Below are 23,869 nucleotides of genomic sequence, written 5' to 3' on the forward strand. Positions count from 1 at the left end.
CCTTCACTGCCGTCACAAGATTTTACTGCCCCCTCCCTCCAATCCACGTTCAATATGGATCACTTTGTGGCTGCCCTGAAAAAGATCAATTGGGCAGCCAGTTCTTTTGTGTGTGAGGGCATGTCCTCCCTCCAATTCCTGAACTTGAATTATCCAGGAGCTATACCTACGTTTCCTGAGAGTTTCAACAGGAATATTACCTTTCTCTGACAGAATCCATGGCTGAATTGCATCAAGCGTAGAGAACAAGGCAAGACAGACCAGTACGTCACAACATACGGAGGGATTTCATCTAGGCAGTTACAAAACTAATATCCGAAACTGGTGGTTCTGCCCTTTCATAGTAAATGGAAGGTGCCAAATAAAAAGCAGAAGCACCACTAAATTCAGCCCCTTTGCAGTCTGCAAGACCCACAAGGGAGCTGCAGGTCTTTTGGGAAGGTTCACCCAAATCTCAGCTCTGTATTCGATCTTTCCTGCTTTAAGAATTGCCAGACACTTTCGTCAGATTTGGGTAGCCTGCTCCTTTCCAGAGCCTCATCTACCCATGAAGATGAACACCTCAAAAACCAGCATGTGATTCATTTAGAAAAACAAATGTTTCAGTTGCAGCTATTTCCCCTTCTTGGTCCCACTGGAGACTCTCACCTGGAATACCAAAGGGCTGCGTCACTTCCGTTGGAGATTCAGGAAATCTAGTGCAGCTATAAACACTGTATGGTGGAAAGCAAAGCCATCGAGTTCTTTATGCAAACTTTAGCTCCTTAGTCTGAAAAAAAAAAAAGAGCAGGAAAGAAATTATAGTCTGACATGAACATCAAACATCACAATGGTTTGAGGTTGTAAGGTTGTGGATGCAAGAGGCAAACTTCTTTCACCTTTAGAATTGTCTAAATGAAGGGATTTCAGAAGAAATTCCCTCTTTCACATTACTGCTGTAAATTCAGAAGCCCTGTTTTGTCTTTAAAGGAGTTCCCCCTCCCTTTGCTTAAAAGACAGAATGTATATAGATGTCACTTGTGTGACTGGAATTCTCTCTTCCACACACTATTAGAAATGCACTGAGCCTCTGGCTACATTAAAGACTTAGTCTCCTTAACTGCTCCTCCCCAAGTTCTCAGCCTATTTGTCTCACAGACCGCTTACGACTGATCTGTAGTCCTAACTCCCATCCTCCCTTTCCTTTGAACAAATAAGTGCAGCCAATGGGGAAAAAAAGGTTTCTGCCTAACTGGCTGGTTTGTGACAGTATGACACTATCAGAAGTTTCCACATGACTGCAGTCTGCAGAAAACTCTCCCACTCTTAAATTGCATGCATTGTCAAATGAAAAATTCTACAAAAGAACAATATTCCACTGCAAATGTAGTACCAACCTGTATTAAGCAACCTAGTAGAATTATGTACTATAATTGTACCTCAAAGAATACATGAAGATTCAAATAAACTTATTTGTGTATTTGGGACTATTAATCTTTCTTCATGAAGCTATTGACAATTACATTTCCTCTAGTATGTTTCAGCAAGAAGAAGATAAACAGCATAGGAGGTTTATCCAATATTACAGATGTATTTATTAGTATAGTCCTTTTACAGTAGATATAAGGTTAGACCAGAATTTCAAAGCAGTCACACACACACACGCACACACACACAGAGAGAGAGAGAGAGAGAGAGAGAGAGAGAGAGAGAGGGAGGAAGGGAGGAAGGGAGGGACGGAGAGAGAGGGAGAATATTTCAAGTTTTGGAAAGTTTTATTTTTAGATTTATTTTTTTTCTCACAAAACTTGTAAGCAAGGAGATATCCATTCAATAAACACCCACTGTTTCAAATATGTAAACTATGGTCAGTTTAGTTTTAAACTTCCAGTTTTGCTTTTTGTTGTGAGATTTCTTTACACATGACATAGTATAGTTCTGAAATGAAGGGTATTTCTCTGTAAGGATTTTTACCAATCCTATATGTAAATCACTATGCGACTGCTCTGTGAGATTAGCGAATATACACACACTTCACTGCATGATTGGCTGCTTCTCAGTATGGATGTACAATGGACAAACATCCTCCCCCCATGATGTGACCATCACATATGGCAAACAGCACATAAATTATGTTAATCTTTCTGCTGATAACAGGTGGAAGAATGCTACTAATGATGCTAATCTACTAAGCATATCGTGTGTTTTCTCTATTACTTGTGTCTACCGTATCAACTACTGGACTGAGCTAAATCCCACCCAAATATATTTTCACCAAATGGTAAATATTATTAAATACAATATTTATTAAATAATATTTTTATTTTGCTTTTAACACATTTTCAAATGCTGTTTACAATAGCAGCAATGATCAGTCATAGAATTAGAAATGAAGCTAGCAATTGCTTGACAGGCCTTTCTCTTCTGGGATGCACCATTTAGGAGATTGTTTTCAACAGTTGCAACAGCATTTTCAGTCATACCACAAGGATCCTGTCCACTGTGCTTTTTAGGATTCAGCTGTCCATCCTCTAGCCAATCATCTTTATTTCCAGAGATATGACCTTGTATGTGGCTGCATTAAAACAGATGTTTCTGGAATAAGGCTCAGCTGACCAAGCGATCCAAACTGCATTGTGTATATCTTGCTCCGTCCTCAATGTTATTTACCACTCCAGCAATTTTGTGAAGTTGATCCAAGGACTTGCCCACCAGCTGAGATTATAGAACTGGAACCTGTTTATTCTGAATTTAGGAGGAGCGTGTCTGGGGGGGGACCCTTATCCGTGTCCATCAGGCTCTGAGCACAAATCTAATAGACCCTGATAAACACACACACACACACACACACACACACACACACACACTCACTCACTCACTCACTCACTCACTCACTCATCAAGTCCTCTGGAAGGAGGCAGAAAGGAATTTTGCTCCAAGCCAGCACAGATACAGCCAAAGTTCAACAAATCTGCTCAAGCCCATTTACTGACTGCACATTTAAACATGCTGCCTAATTTTACCACAAAGATAATTAGTGGCTTTTATTATGTCTTTCTAAAATTCAAAACAACCTGGTTAAAATTTCAACTTTTCTTATTTTTGGATAAGATCAATAGGGAGCGTGAAGGACTGATAACTCTAAAATGAAACTCCAAGTGGATATGCCCAGCTCTTCCCAGTTTAACCTTTGTGAAGTATGAAATGTAGCAGCAGGGAATATGAGTAAGCTTTTGAGAGACATATCCCTTTGATGTCTTCTGTTTCTGCAGGGATCAATTCTTTATGTTCCTGGGCAAAATGGCAAAGGTAGCTAAATAAATAATCCTCCATAGCAGGGGTCGCCAACCTTTTGGGCCTCAAAGACCACCAAACTCAAAATTTTAAATCTGTAGACCAGAGATCCTGGGAAAATCCCCCAAAAAGTCTGCAGGAAAATTCCCCACCCCATTTTTCTACCAATCAATCATTCTTTATTTGGGATCACAGGATACCATCCACAGCTCTGTTCTCAGGGAGAGAGAGAGAGAGAAAGAGAGAGAGAGAGACTGACTTTTGGCTTCATGCAAGGAAAGCAGCAGAAGCAGCAGAAGTCTTTCTTTCTCTCCCCCAAACCCCACCAGAAACGAGTCTTTGCCAGCGCAGCATCTTGGAGCAGGATGCCTTGCAGGGTCCCAAAGACTCATTTCTGGTGGAGTTTGGGGGAGAGAAAGAAAGACTTTTGCTGCTTTCCTTATGTGCAGCCAAAAGCAGAAAAAGAAAGAAGCAGAAAGAAGCAGCCCAGTGGCCAGGCCAGGCGTGTGGGGCGAGTGGGGCAAATTCCCCCCCTCTGCCCTTTCCCCGGTCCCCTCACTATCTTGTGTTGTTCACAATGCAAGCGATACAATCCTTTTGCTCCCTCGGACATGGATTAATTGCTTTGGGGGTGCTTTGGAGTGATATTTCTCTGCGGACCACCAACATTTTCTCACGGACCACCAGTGGTTCCCAGCCCACTGGTTGGCGACCACTGCTCCATAGATATAGAGATTCTCCATCCCTCCAAAGAGGCTACCAGGTCATCATTTATAGGAACTTAGCTATAATAGTAGCTTGCTCCTTCTAACAGAGATATTGCTGTTTCTCTCCTTATTTTGCACTCACAGAGCTATCAATTGTGATAGTGAATGGTCACATTTTCCACTTATAGGTCTACGAGTCTCAAATACTTTAGTATGTATCAAAACATATGTGGTTTCAGAAACAAAGATTTATCCAAAGACAAAACAGAGATAAAGTCTCTAAGTGATACAGTACGTAGTATAGAAAGAACTCCAGCAAGATTGGATTATTATAGAAATGGATGTGGGGGGCACAGGAACGATAAATAAATAGGACTGGAAGTCAGTTTCATTTTAAGCAAACATACATTTTTTGATTTGTTTTCAAACCAGGGTTTGCAAAAGCGTTGTTGAGTGGTCTATGCATATTTTGCCATATGAATGAGGAATTAATGTGGCTTTCCTTAAAGAATTGGACTTAACAGTTCTATGGTTCTCTGATTCCACCCAGCCCCAATTTCCACTGACACAACAAAATAAAGTATAGTGATCAACCAATATAAAGATTGATATGTTACGACTTTGAAAGTCTGTCACAAGCACTTCCCAAGGCTCAAGCAAGAGTTTTAGAGCAACAGATACTACATCAGGATGTCTAAGTTAAAATTTAAAAGCTCTAGTACATCAGTTATTCACACAGTGGAAGTAAACTAGCATATCTTTCAAAGGAAATAGCCAAGGGCACGTGTCTTCAATCAGAAACAGGTTTACTCTCTGTATGTTCTCCTTTTCCATGGCATACCAAAGTTGCATAGCTTTTGCTCTTAAATTTAGAAAGGGAAGTTTTACGTGCAGACATTTCTGGCAGATGCCCCTTCCTTAAACTTGGTAAATTAATTAATAATTTAAATATTTGCCTTAAAATTTAGAGCAGTCAGTAGTCTGCACTTCTGGATGCAAATTATGAATCAGAAATTATTGGCATCAAATATATGGGTTAAACTAAAGAGAGCAGTTGTTCCAGATTTAAACCTAGAGGACATACAGTTATGATAAAGGATTGATACAAGGAACAGATTCAATTCTCTCTTATGCAAAAGAAAATCTGAGCTATGGGAATAGATAAGAGGCATTATGAAGGCTGAAGCAGATATAAATATTCCCACAATTTCAAAGTCAAAAAGATCCAAGTGGCTTTTGAACAAGCTATCATGATAGCAAAGAAAGAAGGAAAATAAAAGCATTTGTTCTTCCAAAGTCTTGCAAGAAAGGACAAGGAACTACTCTGTCAACAAGTAGGTGATAATAAGAAAAATTAAAAGAAAAATGAGAGATGTTTGTAAGAAGATCTGAGAAATCAAAAGCTAGGAGAGGACTATTCACTGAGGAAATCCATTACAGGACAATGAGATTAAAAACAAGAAACCCATTACATATGGGATTGTGGAAATAATTATGAACAAAGAATATATCTATGAATCAAGCCTATTGCACAAGGCAGGTAATAGGTCAGCTGTTAAAGAGGATAGCCCAGAGTTGGATGAAATACCCTTTCAACTGTTTAAAGTTTCATATTGCTCTATGTCAATAAATATGGAACAAGACTATCTGGCCTAGAGATTAGACTGTACATACATATAATGGAAGTTGGAAAAGAATATAGGAATTATTGAACCATTGCACTAATTACTTACTCAAGCAAAGTTTTACTTAAGAACTTACAAGGAAGAACCTTCATGGAACAAGGAATGCAACATAAACAAGGCTTAGCTTTCAGAAAAGGCAGATATCAGATAGCTAAGGTAAGACGGATAACAAAGGGAGCAAGTGAATTTAAAGAAGAGGTTAACCTGCTTTACTTACTATAGCAAAGCTTTGATGGTGTAGATTTTCTCAGAATATTACAGTTATTGGGCGTATTACAATATTGGGCGTATTACAAAACTTTAATATTCTTCTCAGGACTCCTTGCAATGAAGAAGAAACTACTGTAAAAAAATAGACTAGGAGAAAGGGAGCGATACAGAATAGGAAAGGGAGTGAGGCAAAATTGCTTGTTAGCCTTCTATCGATTTAATTTATATAGTATATACATTATAAGAAAGGAAGAACTAGAGGAAATGACAGTGGGAATCAAAACAAGGAAGCTGAAATACTACCCACTTAAAATATACCGCTTCATTGGAGGGAAATAAAAGAAGACTTCAAGGAGCTCATTAGGAAACTAAAAAGGAAACTGAAAAACTTGGGTTAATCTGATTTAGAAGGGATGGTAATGCTGGAGAACTAAAGAAGAGATTGTTCACAGGGCACTGGCAAACAGGATAATGGAAGATAAATATATGAATATCAGAACTACGATGTTTGTAACATGGAGCTCGGAAAAGCTGGGCACTGAGAAAAAGCAAGAGAAATAAGATAAATGCTTTCAAACTGCAGATTTGGAGGTGGCTACTTAGAGAGTTATAGATTGAAGGTTACCTTTAACCGTACTGTACCAAATAAACACAGACTGCTTCCTGGGAGGATAATTATAGGTAGTCCTCAATTTATGACTACAACTGAGCCCCAAATTTCTGTTGCTAAGCAAGACAGTTGTTAAGTGAGCTTTGCCCCATTTTACAACCTTTCTTGCAACAGCTGTTAAGTGAATCATTGTGATTAAGTTAGTCACACGGTTGTTAAGTGAATCTGGCTTCCCCATTGATTTTGCTTGTCAGAAGATCGCAAAAGATGATCACATGACCACAGGATACTGCAACCGTCATAAATACATGCGAGTTGCCAAGGGTCTGAAATTTGATCGCATGGTTGTGGAGAACTCTGTAATGGTCGTAAGTGTGAAAAACAGTAATCAGTCACCTTTTTCAGTGCCGTTGTAATTCAGTCACTAAATGAATGGTTGTAAGTGAAGGACCACCTATAATAAGCAGAAACACACATATTTTGGCCCACAATACTAGTGAACTAGAAAAAAATACTATACTTTTTGGGGTTAAGATTAAAAAGAAGGAGAAGAATGAGCAAGTTGCAGGTAGGAACCGAAGAGCTACTGTAATAATTTGCAATATTATGTTATTCATCTATGCCAGGGGTATCAAGCTCATGTTGTCATGGTGTTGTCACATGATGTATCATGACTTTTTCCCCCTTGCTAAACTGTGGCTAGCATGTGAAGTGTCTGGCCCACGGCCCGCAATTTTGACAGCCCTGATCCATGCAGTTACCAGATATCCACCCAATTAGATGGTCTTCAGAATATGAGTGAAGTAGAAAACATGCCTTGGGTCCAGCGTGGGTGTACTCAGAAGCTCTTTAACAAAACTGTGCCTTTTCCTGCCTTTGCACAATAAACATGTGATCCCAACATAATACCCACTTTAGGAAACACTGCTTACCCCAAATGCCTATTTTCCTTGTGATATATGGCTACCATACTAACAGCTAAAGAGTTTTTGTGGAAGTTCAAGCACATACATGTATGCCCATATCAGATCCAGAACATATTTCTTTTTAGGTCATCCCCCCATTGCAGATATTGCTAGCTGAGAGCATGTTTTTTCTGAATAAACTTATTTTTTTAACAATTTTCAAACAGTATAGATAAAATTAGTTTAAGAAAGGGAGTAAAAAAACATAGAAAGAGAACTAGGAAGACCAACATCTTGCAAACAGTCCCTTTGGAGCCTATTCCAAGTAGCTGGAATTCCCTTTCTACCTAATTATACCCATTCATTAGCCTCTTTTGAAAGGCACAGCTGGGTAACAGCTTAGCATGAGTCAGTTCACTGCCAAAAGGCCTCCTGGTTTCTTAGCCAGCTCTTTCTATCAGTCCCTATCAAGGTAATGTATCATAACTCAATTCCTAAATCCTTTTGCTAACCGTATCCAATAGGGATACTTCTCAGTTTCTATAGTGTATTTCTTTTTCTTTTCTCTCTACTGCAAGATTTTAATTTTCTACAATTCGTCTAGTTCGGTTCTCCAGAACTGGTAAACAGACTGCTGGTTAGAGTTTGGTTTCAGGTTTGAATTCTTTGGTGACAAATCTTTAAAAGAATACACCCACTGCCAGTCTGTTCCAAAACTATAAATAGCTTTGCCTCAGATAGGGACTCTTAATATTGTGACACTTTTCCTCACAAGCCCAACAGAAGTTGCTATCCTGGATCATGTGCTCTAGGGTTTGAAGATCAAAAATAAGCAATTTTGTTCATGTTTCCTTTCAATGCCCTGGACTTTGGTTCTTCTCCTATAAAATCCTTTTTTTTTTCATATTTGCTACCATTTTGCATTATCTGCCCCCGTGGCACTAGCAAGATTTTACCTTGACTTTATGCGCAGCAGCCTTTGGGGAAACTCATAACCAACCAACATTTGACAAGATAAGCAGTGCTGCCATATGGGAACATTAAATGAGGACCTTGATAGCAGACAAAAATTGACTGAGATGATTGAAAGAGAAGCAGAGTCTTTAATCAAAACCTGCCCATCACTTATTTTTTAAAAAAACTTGATAAAGATGTTGAGCCTGATAGGAGACATAATACTGTAGTTCATTCATTCACCTGGCTAGGTTCTTTAAAGGTTCTTTCAACATGCCCTATATAAAATTAACCAATATCCACAACCGGCAAACTTTCAAGGTACTCATCTGAATTATAGGTAGTCCTAGAGTTACAACTATTTGTTTAGTGACCATTCAAAGTTACAACAGCAGTGGAAAAAAAAGTGACTTATGACAGTTTTTCACACAACTGTTGCTGCATCCCCATGATCATGTGACCTGTAATTATCTCTGCTCCCATTGCTAGCATCTGTTATGATAGCCTCCCTTTCAGACAGAGTCACTGGTTGCTACCTTCCATGGCTACATCATCTTGAGCTTCCAGACTAGGGGTATCCAATCTTGGCAACATTAAGACTTGAGGACTGGGAATTGAAGTCCAAAAATCTTAAAGTTGCCAAGGTTGGATACCCTATGTTAGACCATTTCTCTTTTTTTTAAAAAAAAACAAACCCTCCAATGAACAGTATATCTTCCTTCATTTTCATTTTTTAAGCCTCTTCCCTGGTGGAATTGGTGAAATAGTGGATGTTTCTTTTGTTGTTGTTGTTTCTTTTTTTATTTAAATCTATTCCACAAATCTAAACTCTGGGAGATCTTGAAGGAAAGGAGGATGGGAAGGGCTAACAGAAGGTAAAGGAAAGCAAAGTTGCAAGGAGAAAGAGTGGGAAAAGTAGGAATCATGTATGGATACACATGTGTGCATGTATACACACATTCAGCAAGTATATCTTTGAACTGAGTGCAATGCCTGAAGTGAAATTTGCAATAATTTATCAATTTCCCCTTCTAGCTTAAATGAAAGCAAGATGAAATGGTGGCATTTCATGTTTGCTCCATCAACCTATCCACGGACTAATGAAATGATCATTGTGAGCAAGCAACTGGTAGATGGACTAGAGACCTCTAATATCACTTCCAACTACATGATTCTATGACTGTTGGACATTCTTACTGACACAAATAGAAAACACATACCCTGAAGGAGCTGCTCACAGAAAGGAAAGGTATTTGCTTTCCCAGCACAGGTAAGAGGGGTAAAGAAGCATGAGGACCCACCAATTAGGGGCCATCAGGACAGAACACCTGGCCAACATCATTGCCACAGCTTGAAATCCAGAAAGTGGTTTCTTAAACTGGCTTCATTTGCAGTTATTATCAACACAGGAAACAAGCAACTTAAGTCTGCTGTGTTATGAAGTATTCTCAGCCTCAGCTCTACCTGTGATACTATGGCCATGGAGAGAACTTTGCATAAAATGCTGCTACTTCATACACTACGTGAGACCTGCCTGGAGCACTTCAAACTTCTCTAACCTCTTCAGGTAGATTTGATTAAAACAGTGTGGGAAATTCAGCCTTCCTCTATTTGCATTACAACCAGTCCTCAACTTACAATCTTTTGTTTACTGACCATTCAAAGTTAGAATGGCACTGAAAAAAGTAACCTATCACCAATCCTCACACATACGACAATCCATCACAGTATCGCCATGGCCATAGGTTCAAAAAAGAGACTGGTTATAATAATAGAATCTTGCAGATCCAATTGTGCCGTAACTCCTCCCCCGTTTAATAGTGCAATGAAATGCTTCCGAATGTTATCTGGATCAGGGGTCTCCAACCTTGGAAACTTTAAGACTTGTGGACTTCAACTCCCAGAATTCCTCAGGCTGAGGAAGTCCACAAATCTTAACGTTGCTAAGGTTGGAGACCTCTGATCTGGACCTAAAAAATGCTTTTGTTTAGGCAACAATAATTGCATATTTTTGTCAAGGTCATCTTCCATACTTTTTATATCTACCTGTCAACATTTGTAAAAACCAAAGCTTGACGATTACGTATGCACTTGGCTTGACCTAGGTAATGCAACATTATCAACACTGCTTTGGAATTCCTAAGGATGATATGAAAGGCCTGGCACTTAGTGAACAAGGTCTCTGCAGTATATAGCAATGTTTCCACTTCTATGATGACAATATGTTGATTAGCAAGCACATTCTCTTCAATCATAGCCGTTTATAAGAAATATCCTAAAGACTTCTGTTTCCGTCTTTCTGTGGCCACAAAAGTGCACGCAGCAGAAAATGAGAAATATCATGTAATCATTTATTTTTGTAGAATTCTCTTAGTCATCCATGCAGGCTGCTGATGGCTGAGAACACCCCATGAACTGTGGGAGTCTTTGCATTAAATAGGAGTATGGTGCTGCTACGGCAGAACACATCCCCCAAGCATAGCCCCGCCGCATCAACATCACCCAAGAAACAAAATAGCTCCCTGTTAAGACAGAAAAGGAAGGAGCTGCAGAGATGGCTTAGCTGATACATCCTGCCAATAGAGAAGTCAGGGGGATTTATCACTGCTGACAGGGACACAGGCAAGAGACCAGAAGATTAGAGAAGCACCACAACTTTCCCTTCAGCTTATCTGGCACATGCCATTCATGGAGAAAAAGAGAAAAAACATCACCTTCTGGACATTCAGTGTCTCAACAACAATACCTAAGAATGGGAAGGTAGACAGTGTAAACTCTCTGCACTAAAGAAAGGCCAAGCTGACTTTGTCAAGCATGTATGGTGCCATCAAACACCTAGCTGGGCTTGATCTGCTCCAATTTGCTTTTTTGACTGAAGGTATCTCTGTGGCACACACACGCACACTATAGTTTTTGACCAAACTCACTGGTTTTTACTGCAGGATGAGAGGTACTAGCAGCACACAAAAGAATATCATGCTACTGTGGCCAGACTGCTGGGCAATATCCTGATGACTGGGGAATTTTTGGAAGGAAGCTGACAAGGCCTAGGGAAGCTAGAGTAACTGCTTCTTTTACTTTCCCCCATTCCTCTATAAGGGAGCAGGGGAAATGTCAGTTTTCTCTGCATAACGTGCATTACCATAAGCTATGGTTTAATACCAGACCAGACAAACCACACCATGTCTTAGTAAGTTCTGTATATCAAGCCACCATCACATTAATATAGCGCACGTTATGTTAACTCCAGTCTAATGACTTTTTTCAGACTTGGCTCCCGGTGACTCCTTACAATTTTCTCAGCAAAGGTTCCCCCCCTCCTCCCAGAAACGGCTTGCCCTTGCCTCTTTCCGAGGGCTGAGAACATGAGCGGCTCAAGGTCACTCAGCTGACTTTGTGTCTAAAGTAGGACTATAACTCACAATTTCCATGTTTCTAGACCAGGGCTGTCAACTCCTGGATGCGTCATGTGCTGGCCATGCCCACGCCCAGTTTAGCAAAGTGGGGGGAAAGCCCCAATATGTCGTGTGACACTGCGGGTTTGACACCCCCGTTCTAGACTAATGCCTGACCTACTACACTAAACTGGCTTTTATACTTACTTAGCGTGCTACATAAATAATTTCTCCTCAGGGAAATCAGAAAGCATTCCAATTTCCATTTGCCTTAAGCCGGTAAGAAGCAAGGAGGCTGGAGGCCATATCTGATACGGGGCTGGGCTAAAAGCCCAGGCAATGAAGTAAAGCGAGTACCTCTCAAAGGAGCTCTTCAAAAGGCAACTGGACTTTCTTTGTTTTTTCCTTGAAGATGTTTCACTTCTCATCCAAGAAGCTTCTTCGGCCTTCAGTGAACTGGAGAAGCTTCTTAGACGAGAAGGGAAATGTCTTCAAGGAAAATACAAAGCCCGGTAGCCTTTTGAAAAGCACCTTTGAGACAACCATGACCTGGATGACTGAAAATCTCCACAGAATTAAAGTGAATATGGTTTCATCACACAGGTGGATGAAAAAAAGGAATACTTGGTTTTTGGCAAGGAACATCTTTAAAGCAAGGCTAAGATTACTTTACTTCCAAATGGCTGGAATGCACACTGGTTTTTGGTAAATATGCTGAGATTTGGTGGCACAGTTAAAGGAGTCTGCTCAGGAACTATAGATTGCCCAACTCTGATTTGAACATCAAATTAGAATGATGAACAGAAAGTAGATATATACATTTTGGCATCATCAGTGATGACTGCAACATGTTACACATTCTGGTTTTACAAATTAGTATTTATTTTTATAGCCTGCAATCCTATACTTATGAGTTACATCATATATGGCTTACTTATAGCCCTCTTGGTTTGTTTGGTTTTTTGTTATACCATTTGAATAATGAATGGGCAACTGTCTTTACAGAGAGCAGAAAACAAATTACTGCTTAATTGCACATTTGATAAAGTTGAAGAAAAAGTTTAATACAGCAATTCCAGAAATTGTTCACATAAAAGTTGAATAGTGCAGCAAGTACCATAGCAGAAGGCAGCTCCACACACTCCTTCCATTCCAGTCAATGTTGTTGTGTAACAGAACACAACCTATAGAGTGCTACCCTTCCTGTTGATCATTTTGTAGGCACTGTTAAAATATCAAGATCCTCTTTCACATTGTTTAGGCCTTTTTACGTGAAAAATGTAAGCAGTACCATGACAAAATGATCATGGAATAAAAATAAATTAAAGGAAGAGGGAAACGTTTTTCTTCTTTTTTTCAAATAGAAGAATCCAGAGTCAGTCACTGACATTGTATAGTGGAAATTTCATGACAAATAAGAACAAAATACTGTAAAATCCATTTTAGCACACCTCTGTTTAAAAGAGTTTCTATACAACAGCACATTTTTCATTCAGATTCCAAGCTGATTTAGCAGACAGCATTTTCTACGTTGAAGATTTATCCATTAAATTAAGTCTTTGACTGACAGGTAAGCCACTAAAATATAAACTGACCGCAAACTACACTCCTTACTAGCACTGATGATGATACCTCGTTTGGGTAAAGAAAACGAACCCAGCTCAGAGAGCACCAAGGACCTCTCAATTAAGTCTTTGCACATTAAATTAAGAGTTTTACTATAAATGACACCATTTGCTTGATGGACATAAATTGATGCTAGATTTAAATTCAAAGTTAATGGACATTCAGATTTAATGGACATACATTGCCCCTTTCCCCTACCCACCATACTCAATTAAATAAGGCTTACAGTCCTTATTTCTCCATTTAGATGTAACAATGGCCAGTTTAGATAACTTTAGAAAAAGCTGAATGATTCCTAAAGGATAAAACCATCACCATGGTTGTGAATTATAATAGCCCTTGGCCATTTCTAGGACTAAAGGCAACAACCTTTCATAGAAATGCTGTGGGATACAAGCAAGAGGGAAGGCTTTTCAAGTATTTCCCTACTTGATGGCTTCTGATGAGCACTTGGTTGGCCACCATTGAAACATGTTTGGTTTTTCATATGATCTCTTTTTATTTAACAAGTCAACATAAAGGATTCCTCATCACTTTCCAAAATATTTATCTTCCAACAAAAATATTCAAAGCTTCATATTTTACAAAATACATTTGAAAGAAACCAATACGGGAATCCACATATCTGATTGAGATGTCCAACTTAGCCAAGTCAATGAAAAGGAATATAATAACTGGTAGGAAGCAAGGAACACCCCTATGAAAAGAATAAACTACCCTCCCACTTCATTATACTTTAGCTCGTTTTATAAAGACGATATTTCCACCCCAAATCTATTTCTTCACTTTCCCTTTTGAATCTTCTTTCCCTTTAACATTTGGCAGAGCTTTATCTATTTTGATACTTTTAGGCAGTAATTAGTAACAACAATGGCAGCATTTGCTTCGTCCTCTGAGATTAACAAGTTTTCAACACAAAATAGATTTTCTATTGTTAAAAATACAAACTCTTGCTCACTTCAGTTACCTTCACATTCTTAAAAAGCAATGGCTATCAGAATGAGAAATGAGGGATGAGTACCAAACAGCAATAGCACTTAGACTTATATGCTGCTTTATAGTGCTTTACAGCCCTCTCTAAACAGCTTACCGAGTCAGCGTATTGCCCCCAACAATCTAGATCCTCATTTTACCGACCTTGGAAGGCTGAGCCAACCTTGAGCCCCATCAGGATGGAACCTGCAGTATGGCATTCTACCCACTGAGCCACCACGGCTCCAAGATAACCAAAATATAATCAAGATAACTTTCTCCTTTCACTCCTAGGTGGTTTCATCATAATTGAGGTTTAAATGAAGGTCAGCTGGACTTGCAAAATCACTTGAAAACATAATTTCTTGCTTATATTCCCCAAGCCAAGTTCAGATCAAACTCTATTTATACATATCAAGGCAGGCATTGAAGAACATTTTGGTTTTGATCTTCCTTTAGGGAAGTATCAGAGAATTTGTCCTGCTCTTACATGAATGCATACAGCCAATGCCCTAACTTGCAGAACTAGATACAATACGGCTGCATTTGTATTGCCTGGCTTATGTTTTGTACTCCTGTTGGCTCCTGCTGTGTATTGAGAGAATCTCTCATTTTTCTAAACATGTCCCTTGAAATGCCCTTGCTGCAGCTTGTGCAGACAGGGAAAGGTGTCTTCCTACTCTAAAAGGGAGAGGGGGAGAGATATAGCTCAAATGCTCTATTTACAGAAAACTCCACAAAAGAAGTAGCTCTCTTTTCTAGCAGGAACATGAAAAATAGATGGGTCTCTTTCCTGGAATATTCCATTTGTTCCTCAGAACAGACTGATCCAAATATGTTGAGCATCTATGTATAAATTTAATACATTTATATGATCCTATAAACTCATCTCAACCAATCCTAGGTGGCATGTAATAAAAGTAAAAATGGTAACCAATTAAAAATCCAGTTGAGACATCCTAAAAAACTTTCCAATAGCCCGAGACCAAAAATTTTCAAACAGCATAAGCCAATCAACATACATACATGCTGGGCTCTATTAACATTTTGGCCTCAATGCCTGGTGGGACAAATATGCATTTACGGCCTTCTGGAAGGTTAGCAGATTTGGAGCTGTTCAAATCTCAGTGAAGAATTTATTCCATAGAGCAGGTGCCACTACAAAGAAGACACACCACCTGAGTCCTGCCATTTGACACTGCTTCACAGAAGGGACCTGCAGCATGCCCACCCTACTAGATCTGATAGGGCAGATAAAATCACTGGAGATAGGCCTACAAGTAACCTAGCCCATTACCATGTGATGTTTAAAGCTTATAACTAGCACCTTGAATTGTACCCAGAACCTACTGGAAGTGTTGGTCGTGTGGCAGTGAAATTACATTGGTATACCATGACACTTGCAAAATTTCATGTGCCACCATATTTTGGATCGCTGAAATTTCTAAATGCTGTTTAGTGGCAGGCTCGTGTTGACTGCATTGCAACAATACAAATGGGAAGTGACCAAGGCATGGATGAAAGTGAGCAGTGCCTTCTGATCTAGGAATGAACACAGCTTGGCGTGCAAATGCAGAGTTGTCACTTGTGTGAGTTGCACACCAGATAAATTTGTGCAAAAGCCTTTCTGGCCATGGCTATCTCCTGACTATTTTACCCCATTCAGACTTAACAATGAGAGAGTTCCAGACCTACAGGCTAAAATAGATGAAGAACAGTTGCAGGATAAGAAGCAATGAATGGAAACTAATCAAGCAGAGAAGCAACCCAGAAATAAGGAGACATTTCCTTACAATTAGAACAACTAGCCATTTGAATGATTTATCTTCAAAAGTTGTAGGTAATCAATCATTGGAGGTTTTTATGAAGAGATTCAGACAACCATTTGTCTGAAATGGTATTGTCTCCTATTTGAGTAGGGGGTTGGACTAGACCTCCAAGGTCCTTCCAACTCTGTTACTCTATTCTTCTATTGTGACCTAGGGCAGGGGTCCCCAACCACCGGGCCGCGGACCGGTACTGGTCCGTGGAACATTTCCTACCGGGCCGCCGGTTTGCTGGGCGCCGCCATCTTGTTTGACGAGAAAGTGCTTCCAGGTGAGCTTTTTCAGTTGGAAAGCGGCGTTTGGGTCCTGAAGGAATCCTCGCGCCTTAGTTTCATCGAAGGGGGGGCGGCTTCGAACGAAACTAAGGCACGAGGATTCTTTCAGCACCCAAGGCAAGGCGAGCCGAGTGACCATTCCGAAGCCATCCCGAAGCGAAGCCCATCGACAAAGGAGGAGTTGAAGGTGGTGGGGAGAAGTGGGGGACAGCTGGCTGGCCGGTCGCTCGGCTCGCCTTGCTTTGTCATGCGTGCTGATGCCGGTACCGGGCCGCGGATCATTTTGTGATGCCGGTACCGGGCTGTGGCACAAAAAAGGTTGGGGGCCACTGACCTAGGGGGGTGGCAACTGAAACCCACAGTAACTCAGTCTCGTTAGGGTTGAGTTGAAGCATTTCAGAATACATTCAATATCTTCTGGGACAAAAAAGAGCAGCTGACTTTCAGAAATGGATGTTCCATCTGCAGATACTTCGATCTGCCTTTCTGAGGAGAAGAAAGAGTTCCAGGGCTTGTTTTTAACATACCAGTTTTTAAACTACTTTCAAGTTACATAGCTTTGTAATTTACTGTAGTATAAATTTACATGCACTTAAGCCCATATTTCATATTTATCTGAAGAGGTTGATCAGATCCATGAAAACTTATTCCATATTATTAACTAATGAAGTTTTTAGTTTTTAAAATGCACAAGTTTCTTTATGATATCTCCAGTAAGAAAATAATACAGTCGTTCTGTTTAGAAGGAATTTCATTGTTGTCCCACATACAAGTGGAATAGTGAGTGGCTTTCTTAAAGATGCAGCATTTTAAAATAACCTTATTTATTAAAGAACAAATGTTACATTTACTTTGCTCTTTAAAGTTTGGCATTCTTTCCAGAATGAATCAACTAGGCTTGCAATTAGTTGTCATCAAAACACAGCATACATTACATTTTTTTAAAGAGAGTGTACTATAAATGGTAGCCATTTATTTATTGTAGAGAAAGCTTTTTGAAAATGTATTCTGGGGCATCATTGAAAATTCTTTTGATGTTTCTGTGACTGCATCCACTTGTGCCTAAAAAATTAGTTTTGACTCAACATATTGAAATCAGGCACTGTGGTTTGTACAAGGTTTGCAATTTACTTAAATATATGCAGGTCTTTGTGGCTTGGTCAACAAACCATTCTTAAAAATAAAACATTGCTTGGCTGTGTTTGAACCTAATCTATAGTAAGGGCTAGAGATCAATTCTGCTTTTCTCTGACCCAAACTGCAACTACTTTTACTCATTTCTACAAAGCAATTTCTCTTCCCGGTATGGCCAGGAGAGATACACATGTAAAAGCAACCGTAGCTTCAGCATTTCCTCAATTGCAGATGGCAATTAATCTGCTGCGGTCCTTTTTCTGCATAAGCACGATAAATATTCCAAGCAGCACGCTTGCTTTAAATCACTTCCATTCAGGCTCACTGCTGAGGGTCTCAAAGGTCAATTTGCCATAGTTAAAACAACAACAACAACAAAACCCAGCATTTGGGTCTAATCCAAAAAGTTTTATTGTTTTCCAGGCTTCTGAATGCACAGTAGAAATAAGATTGGTTAAGCAATACGTTCAAAGATTAGGATTTTTTTTTTAAGGCTCTGAAAGTGCATTAGCTAATCAAGTAAGAATATGTAATGAGGATGCTTATTTTCCTCATCAATAGAGGTCTAAAGCCCTGGTAAAAGGAGAATATTGCAGTATACTGAAAAGTCATAGGCCTTAGTCTTTCCAATGTGGTGTATATTGAGAACACACAGGACTGTGTATTACAATTACTTGAAAGAGCAGTTTTAAATCTCCACTTACTCCCCAATTTTGAGCATCCCAAAAGGTACTTGAGACTAATCCTTAACATAAAACACCCACGAATAGCCAATGTGCTATTATAAGCCCCATAGGGACTGTAGCAGAAAAAGAAAGTAGCACTCCCTGCGTTTTAGAAATCCCTTTAAAACAGGAGCTTGCAAGACTAGAAAAGCATTGGCTATTTAAGAACATGTTCTACAGTAGTCCTTCTTTCAAGTACATCACTTGCTTCCAATCAATGGGCCTTACATCTCCAGAGCTATTAGTTCCAACAATTGATAGACTCTTCTTGATGAAGGAATATTTGTATAAGAGTCCAGGCCCAAAATTAACGTAGTTCAAACAAAGGCCCCTAAAAGCCATCTCCAATTAAAAATACTCCAGTCAAGAAGCCACCCAAACCCCTGAAAGTCATCATGCCAACTATCACAGTTAACACTAACAGCAACATTAATAATGTTTGCATAAAGTTGCAGCCTCTTCCTTTTTCCGTCTTAAGAACAGTATTACTAAATATTAGATGTCTTCTTTCTGGATAGTTGGTACACCAGAATAAAATCAGCATTTGGGGCTTATGCACAGTTTCTGTCTCAGCAGGAAGAAGAAAGGGAAAGAAAATGTTTTGCTTAAGTACCAAGCCAGATGTCTGGGAGAATTAAGAGATAAGACACGCTGTTCCAACAGACCACATGTGTTGACAATGCTGGCCAGCAGCACATACCAGTCAATAGACAAGTTCCATTGTTGAATGTTTTACTTCTTCAAGAAAGACTTGATTCTCCACAGATGATTAATAAACCTCATGGCCTTAATGAGAAATCGACCAAACTACCATCCTGTGTGCCCATGCTGCATTCACAGCAAAGAGCCCACATAACTGCATCGCAGAAAACCCATAGAAGGCACTGAGAATGGCAACATAATGGTGATTCAGTCAATCAGAACAATATTTATGGGTGCAGTTGTGGGGTTTTCTATCATTCCTTTCAGGGCTTTTTTAAACCGTCTCATGACATATGGCTTCCTTGTCAAGAAACGGTAGAATTTATAATAAGGAAAGAAAATGATTTTTTTTTTCCCCACACAGTTGCCCCGAGAATTGTCCTAAAGAAGGGATATCAAATTCGCATTGTCACGTGATGTATCAGGACTTTCCCCCCTTCACTAAACTGGGAGGGGGTGGGGTCAGCTCATGACCTGCAAGTTTGACATCTCTGTCCTAAATAAATATATGGTAGCTACATCCATCAGCAATTAATTTGCCAAAATAACGACTACAAAAGGGAAGGAAAAAGACAACTTTGTCCTCAGGCAATTCTCAAATCTTTGAAAGCTAGAAATAGGAATAACAGATTTGCCTTTTTTCCCTTTTTTTCTTTTTGGATCAGTATTTATAAAATACCTCTTCAAACATGAACAACTGATCTGAAACAGTGTAGCAGAAGACATCTTCTAATGGGGGCATAAAATATTTCCCCAAACTTTTCCTGAGGCTTTTACCGCAAAAGGGCATTTACATTTTTATATTGTCTTGGTTCTTGCAAACCTTACTTGTATTGAATTATACACCTGTCTACAATGTAAAATAGGGGAGATTATCATAGTTCTAGGAAAAAATTAACAACAAAGCAGAAGGTGAAAATTAAGGTTGAATTCACACATAGTTGCTGACAATGACTTGCACGTGAACATCAAAGCCTTAATTTCCAAATGATCTCGCACGTTGATGGGAGTCATCAATGGCTGAGATGAAGGCAAGCATGAAAAATTAAATGATGTGTGTGAACCAACTATAACAGAACATGAAAAGAAAGGCTGATAACATTTCTGTGAATAATCCCACTCACTTCTAGGAAATGTGCAGGCTCTTGTGCAATAATTAAACTTGCAATGCTACTTTATTGTTCAGCATGTTCAACTGTTGGGGCGGGGGGGAATGCCCATTTAAGTAAAGAACCAAACCATTTGCAGAATTATTTATTTGTTTGTTTGTTTGTCAAGCGATTATAAGATAACAGGTATAAGTATAAACATAGTTATGAATACATGAAATGGATACGAATAAGAAAAAAAAGAAACAATAGGACATGGATGGTAGGCATATTGGTGCGCTTATGCACGCCCCCAACAGACCTCTTAGGAAAGGGGTGAGGTCAATAGTAGACAGTCTAAGGTTAAAGTTTTGGGGGTTTGGGGAAGAAACCACAGAGTCAGGTAGAGTATTCCAGATATTGACCACCCTGTTGCTGAAGTCGTATTTCCTGCAATCAAGTTGATGCGGTTTACCTTGAGTTTGTATATATTGTGTGCTCTTGTATTGTTATGGTTGAAGCTGAAGTATTCAATGACAGGTAGGACATTGCAATGTATGATTTTATATACTATATTTAGATCAGACCGAAGAGAGCGTAGTTCTAGGTTTTCTATGCCTAGAATTTCAAGTCTGGTGGCATAAGGTATTCTGCAATGAGTAGAGGAGTAGGGAACTCTTCTTGTGAAATATTTCTGGACTTTCTCAACTGTGTTAATATCAGATACGTAATGTGGGTTCCAGACTGATGAGCTGTATTCAAGTATAGGTCTAGCAAATGTTTTGTATGCTCTAGTTAGTAGTGTGATATTACCAGAGAAAAAGCTACGTAGGGTTAGGTTAACAAATCTTAATGCTTTTTTGGCTATGTAGTTACAGTGGGCTCTAGCACTTAGATCATTAGAGATGAGTACTCCAAGGTCCTTGATAGAGTTTGAATCATCAGTAAAGTCTTGTCTATTCAGCTTGTATTTTATTTTCTGATTTTTTTTACCAATATGTAAGACAGAGTATTTATTTGTTGAGATTTGAAGTTGCCATTTGTTTGACCATTCTGATACATAGTCAAGGTCTTTTTGAAGGGTAGTAGGTCTGTGGTGTTGAATAGCTTTACATCATCAGCGAAGAGAATGCAGTTGCTCTTGATATGATCACAGAGGTCATTTATGTAGAGTATGAAGAGAGTAGGTCCTAGAACACTCCCTTGGGAGATTTACAGGGATTACAGGGATCATTCCTTGCCAACAGAATGCAGAGGAGTCCCAAAGCCCACAAAATTGCAGGTTATACACTCTCTGAAATAACATATAGGACTTATCAATAGCAACAGCACTTAGACTTATATACCACTTCACAGTGCTTTATAGCCCTCTGTAAGCAGTTTACAGAGTCAGCATATTACCCCCAACAACAACCTGGGTCCTCATTTTACCGACCTCAGAAGGATGGAAGGCTGAATCAACCTAGAGCCGGTGAGAATCGAACTGCCAAATTGCAGGCAGCTGGCAGTCAGCAGAAATAGCCAGCTGTACTGCATTCTAACCACTGTGCCAGCATGGCTCATTTGCAGTATAAATTATAACATGACCTTTACTTCAGGAACATGGGGTCTGATAATAACATGGGGTGGCTTTAATATGGGCTGCTCCAGCAGTTCTATATTTTTCCCAGCAAATTCCAAACCTGCCCTTTTCTGTTGATACTAGCAATGTCTAGCATTTATTATACCCATATATTGACTCCATTCACAACATGGAAAATACAGCAAGCTGTTTTTTTGTTATCTCTTTCTTCTCCAGGGTCATCAGGGAATTTAATTTTATCTGCTTAAATAAGCACTTCAGCATCTGCATGAAGGATAGAATATTATTTGTTCCCTGCATTACTGAGGTAACAATCCTTTGGTAAGTGGCTTTTTTTCCCATATTGGAAGCACTGAAGCTTTCGTGGCAAAAAGATATGTTGGTGATATCACCATTGCCAAGAAGATTTCTAGTTGTGGGATCCTATTGTTTCCCTCTGAAGTTGCCCACTGAAATGGTATCCATTAATCTATTTGCAGTAGTCAGCTTTCAAACTGCTGGGTTGACAGGAGTTGGGAGTATGTGACGGGAGCCCATCCCACCCAGCAGCAGCAATCGGTCTCAAATACAAGCCCAGCATTCTAAGTTTGTGAGCCACTGCACTCCTTGGAAAGTAGCTATGATACAAGGAAGAGATCCTTAGGAGAGTTAGAAGTATGAAAGAAACTAACATTCATTTTGAAAGTTTCTTTGATCTGAATATTTTAGGTCTCCATAGCCCAACTGAGTATTCCTTAAGTATACTGAGGCTATAGCTCACAGTATTCCAGCTAACATTGATTTGAATATGCCAACTGGGAATAATGGAAGGCATAGCCTTGCTCTCCTAAAAATCAAGACAAAATATTTCTGTATTATTATTTTGGAAGTGTACAATTGGAGCAACTACTGTGTGAATGTCCTTGATTGGATGCCCCCTTACCCAATTATTGTCCTTTTTAACATAACCCTGACCCAATCCACTTTTACTTGGCAGTACGTTGCATTCAGTGAGGCTCCCGTTAAGTGCTCATAAGACTGTAGCTTGAAACATCCATTTTTTTTCAAGTTGGTCCAGACTCAAAATATAAAGACTTTAAAAATAATTATTGAACCATCTTTATATGTTGTAATATTTATAAATATTACAAAGTTAAATTTAAATAATTGAAAAAAACTTATAGCCCCAATGATATACATAATAAAGTCATAGTGCAAAATAATTACAAAATTTATAGGAATCTAAGATAACATTTCATTAATTATAGAAAACTTTTGAGGAAATTTCTCACACATAAAGACTGAGCTAGATTAGAAATGTGACTGGGGTCAAGCATTGTTCTAATTGCTTGACGTTACACAGGATTCGGTATCTAGCTTTCTCATGAATAAAACTTAAGAATCCACCTGGATTTTTGAGGTGGGTTGAGGACTTTGATGCTCTGACTTGAAGAGACAACAAAATAAGAAGCAATATAATTATGCTGCCTATATCAGCTCTCCATCCACTGTTGCAGCATACAGTTAGACAAAAAGCAAGAGGGAAAAATCCAACTACACATTTTATAATGAGGAATCACATAACCTCAACTTCATTCCCACAAAGCAGTGATACTATTGGACATTCTCTATGTCATAAAAGAAGCAACTGTATAGATTGCCAGCTTGCTCCAATGCTTTTTCCCCGTTAAAACATTGGCTATATTTTTAGGAAGAAGAGTCAGATAAGCAGACTCTTGACCAACTTCAGGCAAGTTATGGTGCATCTCTTAATGAACTGATCTTTCACTTAATAAAATCTCTTAATATTCTCTTAATGGAGGTTGTGGACAGGAGATTATAGCTTTTTGTGTGGATCATAGCATCCATAATTGTTTCAACAGTATTTATATTTGTCTCAGTTGGCAACATCTGTTCATTCTTTAGCCATGAACAACAAATTATCCTTTTCAAGAAGGAGGAAAAGAACATAAACTAAAACAACATGGTAAAACAGCTAAAGGAAGGAATGCAAGAATCATCTTGTAACATGGAAAGCAGAACAAGTACATTTTTATTCAGCATTACCTCTACATACCCTAAAGCTTTTCAGTAAGTCCACTAGTGATCTAGCCAGAATTCTAGCCAGAAGACAAGGGAAGAAATAGTCTTTCTGAGACCACGGTCCACATCTTTTATCTATGGAAGCTCATTTCAAGGCCAAACAAGACATCATTCAGAA

The 23,869-nt window shown here is 39.1% G+C and overlaps 1 protein-coding gene across 3 annotated transcripts in view; it reads right to left on the reverse strand.

Annotated features, from left to right (window-relative positions):
• The window catches only part of RBFOX3 (RNA binding fox-1 homolog 3), a 460,885-nt gene that overhangs the window by 293,421 nt on the left and 143,595 nt on the right, over positions 1 to 23,869 (reverse strand). For all 3 annotated transcript variants that reach the window (XM_087924925.1, XM_087924926.1, XM_087924932.1), the window contains one exon: positions 649 to 769. The gene's annotated coding sequence lies outside the window, so the exon portion shown is untranslated. The remainder of the gene's footprint in view (positions 1 to 648; positions 770 to 23,869) is intronic.

Source organism: Pseudonaja textilis, chromosome 2, assembly GCF_049901715.1.
Source record: "Pseudonaja textilis isolate UNSWEBS1 chromosome 2, rPseTex1.2, whole genome shotgun sequence".
Taxonomy (NCBI): domain Eukaryota; kingdom Metazoa; phylum Chordata; class Lepidosauria; order Squamata; family Elapidae; genus Pseudonaja; species Pseudonaja textilis.